This window comes from Thunnus thynnus, chromosome 11 (genome assembly GCF_963924715.1).
Source record: "Thunnus thynnus chromosome 11, fThuThy2.1, whole genome shotgun sequence".
Taxonomy (NCBI): domain Eukaryota; kingdom Metazoa; phylum Chordata; class Actinopteri; order Scombriformes; family Scombridae; genus Thunnus; species Thunnus thynnus.
The window spans coordinates 21419871-21427495 of record NC_089527.1 but is presented as its reverse complement, the minus strand read 5'-3'; positions in this window follow the sequence as shown (position 1 = coordinate 21427495).

The following is a 7625-nucleotide window of genomic DNA, read 5'->3' as shown; positions in this document are numbered from 1 at the left end:
TGTTCATTATATCTTTGAGCCGCGACGGTTCTCCTGCCTTGGGATGGCTTGCCTGGCAAGCCGGGGGCAGACCGACCTGGGATGAGCGTCTCTGCAGTTGCTGCAGACGTGGAGAAAGTGGCAGTCGGGGAAAGAACAAACATTTTCATTGAAGTTATTGCAAATGGGTATATTATTGAAAAGATGCACCTGTCGGCCATAGGTGTCAGGATAGCGCTGGGTGATGGGGGGCTGATGAGCCAAAGGCAGAAGGGGGGGTGGAGGCTGGAATGGGGCAGAGGGACGCTATGTGGCCCGGATCTCCGCAGGTGACACAGGAAATCAACCATGATTAATAATTCAGTGTCGAGAATGGCCCAGTTCAAGCGTACATTGGATTGGGAGATGTGGAGTGCGGCTTTCCTGGAGAATGCTTTATGGTAAAGATAGAAGATGTTTTTTCCATAATTGAGGTGGAGATTGCCTATAAGATTTGAGATAAGCGTCCAATTCTTGTCTTTTCTCGGGGAAGACGGAGCAGATAATGTCCCTGTAAACGCCAAAAGCAACCAGAAACTGGATAAATCTCTATTGAGCCGGGGGTCTGCGGACTTAAGCACGGCGGTGATGTTAGCACCCATGGCGATAGTTTTGTCGCATTCGGGTGAAGGCAGGATAAGGCTCACTAAGTTGATGTCTTTACCTTTAATGATTTTTGACCGTAGCCAAGGAGAGATATAAGCTGCTTGAGATATGTACTCCCTACCTAGAGCCGGGGCTGGGATGGCTGAGGCCAGGGTGTGTTGGACGGCTTCAGGCTGAAAGGATGTGGATGGCTGGATGAGCGAAGCTGGCTGCAGCATGGCGGCTTGAGTTGCGGCGATGGTTGCTGACGGAGGGGCGGCGGTTGAGGCATTTTCCAGGGAGAGAAGACGGGCGTCTATGGATTGAATGGAGTTGGCCAGAGACTGCAGGGTGGTTAAGAGGGGGTCACCAGCGGTGCAGAGACCTGGAGCTGAAGGGGCTTGTGTAGAAGAGCGAGAGGAGGGAGTTGGCTTTCTCTTCAGCCGGAGGGCTTGGGATGGGCCTGATTTCCTTGTTCTTTTTCTGCCGGGGGCGGGAGCGGGGGTGGGACCAGCTGGAGCCGAGTCGTCTCGTCCGGGCGTGGGTGAATACGCAGCTGGGTCGTGGCTAAGAGCTTGCACAGAGAGTTCATGGAGTTGAGAGAGGGGGAGACCTGGGGCTGGAGTTATGCCGCATTCTTGGAGCTGCGAGAGGAGATCAGACTCGAGCACAGAGGATTCTCCTTGAAGTGCCAAGCGGGCGCTTCAGCGCTGGCCGCCTGACGAAGTCGATGCGGTCTCTGGCAGAATGACAAAGTGGAAGACTGGGTCTTCCATGAATAGGTCATCTGAGTTGGACATGATTTTTGAGTCAACGACAGGATGCACAAAAGGGTGAGTAACTTGTATGCCACGCGATGATGCCTGCAATGACAGCTGACAGCGACAGAGAGACACGGTTTTAAAGTTTGACAGCAAGGCTGTGATTGGCTGGGATCGTGGAGAAATCTGATTTGTTAACTAGAAGTGACGAAACTAACAGCTGATGTGAAAGCGGGAGGAGCCGAGAGAGGGAAAATGAAGGGTTGTCGTGGACACATGCAGACACTTTCCCAGTCCCCAAGCCTCCACAGCATCAATTAGTTCAGCTATTAGGTTGTCTGCTGTGTGTCTGTCCGGCATACTCTGTGTCAGTAGGATGGCCAATTTAACCTTCCAGTCCTCATCAATATAGTGGCATGTAATTATCATGTAGCTCTCTGTTAGCGCTGTCCAGCAGTCAGTCATAAGAGCCACGAACTTTGTGCTAGCAAGTTTGATTTTCATTTCTTTTTTTTCTCTCTGCAAAACAGGCTTCAATTTGACGGGTAATAGACCACACTGATGGGCAAAATGTCTTTCTCCACCATTGAACAGATTCTGAGACCACTACACATCGCATCTTCTCACTGCTAACATGGAGGGCGAAGTTGGTTGTCCTTTATCAAGTGGTATTGCACTGTGGTTGTACTACTGGTATATTTCAATACTACATTGCATATCTTACAAATAACCTAGTCATCCTTTTGGTCAAAATGGTCCCACACAGTACTTCTTTTTGCTCACTTCATTTTGCTCAGGTTCAGCAATATATGGTTGTAGGCACAGGTGGTTGTTGCACGTCAACACGCCCCCATGAGTTGAACGATATATATAGCCTATTTTTCTTTTCCATGTAGCATACTTTTTTATTTACTTACTTTAATTACTAACAGTTAATATTTTATATATATATTTTTTTTAACTGTTTAACTGATAGTAGTAATCAATCAAAATTCTTATTATCGGTTAATGGTTAAACTGTTAATTATGAACATCCCTAGTCAGTTCCTTGTCTCAAATAGGGATGGATGCTATCCAATATCAACACTGCTAGTTGTTTAAATTAAAGTTGGTTCCTTGCAGAGACAAAACACACACAAAAGTGAAAGCGTAGAAGTAATATGAAATGTTTTTCAAATGCACTTGCAGCAGCAGCACAGATCTCTTCCTTACATTCACTCTCAGGTAAATTCCTTGCCGATATAAAGTTGATGAATAACATTTTGTCAGCTAAGGGCTAGATGATGAGATTACATGCAAACGACAAAAATAAGAGAGTCTTTAGCCTTTTTGATACTGCTTAATTGTATTATTGCCTTTGGTTGTGTACACAAGAGTGCTGATGTTTTTCTACAAGCACAAACTCTTTCATTCTGTTCAGGTTGTTGTTCAGGGGGGCAATTTCTTTATTCATTAAAGTGAAATGTTAATAAAGGTTAATATAAAAGGTTAATATGTTCCTTCAATACAGATGGCTTATACTGTAACAAAGATTCATCCTTCCTCAGAACGAGCAGCAATTAGCTTCTAACTATATACACAAATCTCTTAGGAGTATTAATAAAAACTCATGAATTGTGATCATCTGTATAGCATGTCAGACTGAGTTTGAGGTCCAAGACAAGCAGATGAGAGCAGATTTGATACAGTATAATGATGCTGTTATGGTGGTGCTTGACTTTAGTCTCAACATGCCCAAACAGAAGGGTTGATGTTCACATTGCATCAAGTGACTAGCACCATGGCCAGAAGTTGAAATCAAAGCAGATGTGTCTTATGATGTAGTAACATAAATAGACTAGATGCATGAAATCTATTATACTACATATACTGTATGTGTATTTTTTTGTACAATACAGTTGCTAATTTCACTTCTTCTCTATCTAATCTTCCTGTCTGTACTGGCCATGAAGAGATCCCTTTGTCAACTACACTGTACAGTATGGGGTTCTTGTTCTTTTTAAGTTAAGTTAGCAGTCTGCTGATGAAGCCTTATTTTACCTTCAGCTAAGCCTTAGAAATCCTTTTTAGACAGACAAAGGCTGTTGATTTTGTCTTTTATACAGTGGAGCTGTACTAAGAAAGGGTTGTTTTATGGCCAGTGTGGACAGACGGAATGATTACAGCTACCAGTAACTCTTTCAATGTACTGTACATAGGGGCATATGGGTATTGTATTAAGATGTACTTGAAAAAAATACGGCCCTGTATTTTAAGGCAAGCTAGTTGTAGGTAAATAATATTGTACAAATATTGTATTGTATTTTTCCAGGGTATGTTACTGTAGTTCAAGCTCTTGTGGGCTTGAGCCCTTTTCTACCCCTTCCGTTATAGCTAACGATTTTTACATCCACAGTAATGTTGCAGAAGATACACTGAGGTGTGGCAAAAAAACAACCCAAAAACAAACTGGGGATCTCTGGAGGCACAATATCACACATCCTAAAGACCTTTCTATTCAGAAAGGCTTTTTCATCTTAACTCTTATTGCTATTTTCTTTATGTTGCGTGTTCTATGTTATTAATACTGTAGCACTTTGAGTTTCACTATGAATGAAAAGTATGGTACAAATGTATCATTATTATTATTATTATTTATTATCCTGTCCATTTATGTGCTAATTATGTATTGGTCATTGGTGTGTAAATATCAAGTTCACTATCACATTAATGGTTTTTGTTCCTCTCTGTTGAAAGTGTTAGCCTCAGTGTATCCTGATTGCTTGAAATTAACACCCTGCTTTACAAGGCATGTCTGCAGCCTTTGTTTTCTGCTAAGATGATTAGATCATCCTGCCATTAGGAACCAATGGTTCTTACGGGGTTTCTTCAAATAGGTTGAATTCCACAGAGTGAAATATGTCAACAAGACAAGGGAGGTTAGAGGGAGTGATTATTTCTGTCCTATGACGTGCTCTAAAAAACGCCCTTTCCTCTTTCAACGTGATGCCCATACTCAACGCCCCATACACTCTGTGAAATCAATATGTTTCACTACCTCTGTTGAGAAGCTTATTTAAGAACATGTTCAAATTGAATGGGTATCTTCCAAAGACACAGTCTTTTTACTCTGAAATAGTGATTTTTTGAAAACTCTTTTTAGTGTCCTGTATGTACCAGCCTGTCGAACATACCAATTGCTTATGGATCCCCGACTTTTCCCATGCCCACTTATCATAGGGTACTGCTTACACTGCCTGCTACGGTGGTGCAGTTGCTCAAAACATAGGAAATGGGACAAGTAATGAATGAGCAGGAATCATTTTCTCGAACAATACAATGGGATCACTTTAAAGCCAGTGTGGGCGAAATCTTCAGTCAGACTGTGTGTATATATATATATATATATATATATACACACACAGTACTGTGCAAAAGTTTTAGGCACCAAAATTAAAGTGAGGATGCTTTCAAAAATAATACTATGTATGGTTTTTATTTATCACTTAGCTTCAAACAAAGTTCAGTAAAGAGAAAATAACTAAATCAAATTAGTATTTGGTGTGATCACACTTTGCCTTTAAAAATGGCACCAGTTCTCCTCGGTACGTTTGTGCACAGTATTTCAAGGCTCTTGGCAGGTCGGTTATTCCAAGCATCTTGGAGAACAAATTTCTGTTCTGTGGATTTAGGTGACTCAGTTGGTTCTATCTTCATGTAATCCCAGACAGACTAGATGATGTTGAGATCAGGCCTCTGTGGGGGGGGCATACCATCTGTTGCAGGACTCCTTGCTCTTCTTGTCACTGCAAATAGTTCTTTATGACTCTGGCCGTATGTTTGGGGTCGATGTCATGCTGCAGAATAAATTCGGAAGTGATCAGACACCTCTCTGATTGCATTTCATGATGGATAAGAATTTAAACATATAAAGTGCCTAAAACTTTTGCACAATACTGTACATATAATAATTGAGCTCATTTTATGAAAACGATGTATTGTTTGTATTTTTAGAATTAACTCTTTAACCTATACCTACAGGTTGGATGTACAGTAAAACACAGAGGATCGTGCGAAAAGAGTTTATATTCAACATCTGATGCTGAGATTTAAACAGCTGTTGTGTTCATTGTTGCTGACTTACATGTACAGGAACCATGAATCTCTAAACGTGTATGTGTCATGTGAGTGTTGTATTAGGATACACCTGCAAAAACACAAACCTATGCTTTAAGGGGTGCAAATGAAGCATATAGCAAAGAACATTTTGTCCAATGTGTAAAATCATACTATATGTCCAAGTGTGTGCTTCTTTGTTTGTATGATAAGAGCATTTTATGTGAAAAGCATCACCATCAGCACTGATCTGCCTCTATATGGCTGCATCCAGGTCTTAGGAGTGAGCCCTCACTTACAGAAGACCAGCACATAACAGACCCACATTATGGATCTCTCCATTACATGGTTTTTCCCACCCTACTTAAAGCTGACACTCATTTATACATGAAACATGCTGGTTTTAAAACAAGCCCGTGCCAGGCAAAGCCTAGTCATTGTTTAGTTTTGACATTTCATTTTGGTGTACTGTTTGTACAACAGGTCAGGAATAAGATGTCCAATTTCTGGTGACGTGACAAAGCAATGCATCTGTGATAAATGCATCTCTTTCTGAAGCAATCAGCAAAAAGTAAATTTTCTGAAGGTAATGTTCTTGGCTGATGGGTTCAGCTGGAGAAGGCTATTATAGTGTTATACAGGTCCTGAAGATGCTGATTTGGAGGAATAGGTGTTGATGTGTATGTGTGCATGCACATGTTTGTCTGTGGGGATGCCTGACTATATATGCCTGTAATGATTACAACTCAAACTGTTTGACAATGCAAGAGACACAGTTGGTGGTCAGAGGTTGTGTTCTTACATATGGAGCAGCCAAACTACTAACAAAAACCAAGACCCAGTACCCCAATATTTTATTCCTCTTTTAATGTTTCTACATTGGCTACCAGTTTGTGACAAAATGGATTTTAAAGTTTTACTCATTATACCAGATGCCAGATATTAACATGGATGCAGTCTGATGTCTTCAGGCAGGAACTAGTGTGTAAAATCAGTATCTCTCTTTCAAATCGCTTCTGATAACATATTTCAAAAGGCTTTCTCATGACTTTATATAATTTGGGTATTTTGATTGCATGTGTGTTTATGTGTGTATGTAGGTTTGTATGATTATATACAAAAGATGTGTTATATGACCTGATCAAAATGTTTGTGGTTTACTATTCTTACTTTTTTGTTTCTTTTTTCTCCAAAAAAGACTTTGTAATATCTGGTTTTGTTAAGCACTGTATCATGATGCATGTCACTGTGCAATGACAGAGACATACATCTTCCACCTCCAACCACCTCAGAGGAGAGTGTTTAGGCAATTTGAGACCTCCCTGACCTTCCATATGTGGATTGCACTGAGGTGGTGATTGAAGGATGTACAGCAGGAAGTAATGGCTATTGTTATGTAACTGCTCCCTGAAATTTACTGGCTTTATAGGTATAATATGTAGCCTTTCCACATAAAATATCAAAAAACAACCAGATCTATGTTATATATTTTGTTGAGTTGCATACTTACATTATACCAAATGTTTCCAACAATGTTCAAATAGAGAAATCTGTAAGTTTCATTTGGTCGCCTGTCAATGTCATCATATCCCCTTTGCTCATGTGTTAGTATTGTGGTTATCTAACAGAAGCTGTCATAAATTGCCTTTTTATCCAGTTTTAAGCCACATTTTTATGATGCACTTTTTAGATCTTGATCGTTTTTAACTATATATTTTAAACTGGATGAAGGATTTTAGTCATCGGATGTCTGTATCTAAGTTATCAAAGAAACTAGCTGAGCAAAGGTTAGTGGCAACTCGGCTCATAGTCTCTCTGAACGTCCTCTGTCAACTGAACAGCGTCAGAGAAACACTGAGTTTTCATGCGAAACTGATTTATTAAGTGTTTTTACTGGTTTTAATCACCTGGTACGTTTGTTTTGGAGAGGAGGAGACCTCTGTGGATAATTGGCTCTCAGTAAAAACCTGAATGATGAACACTGAAAGAATCCTATCCCAGAGAAGCTGAATGCAATTATGGCAGTGGTGGTTGTTTAACAATGATGACAACAACTCCCATGATCCCATGCTACTTCACAACATGATCAAACTCTGTCTTTTGTTATTGTTTTTATTGACAGACCCCTAGCAGCAGAAATTACATATTGTGCATCACAGTATGAAC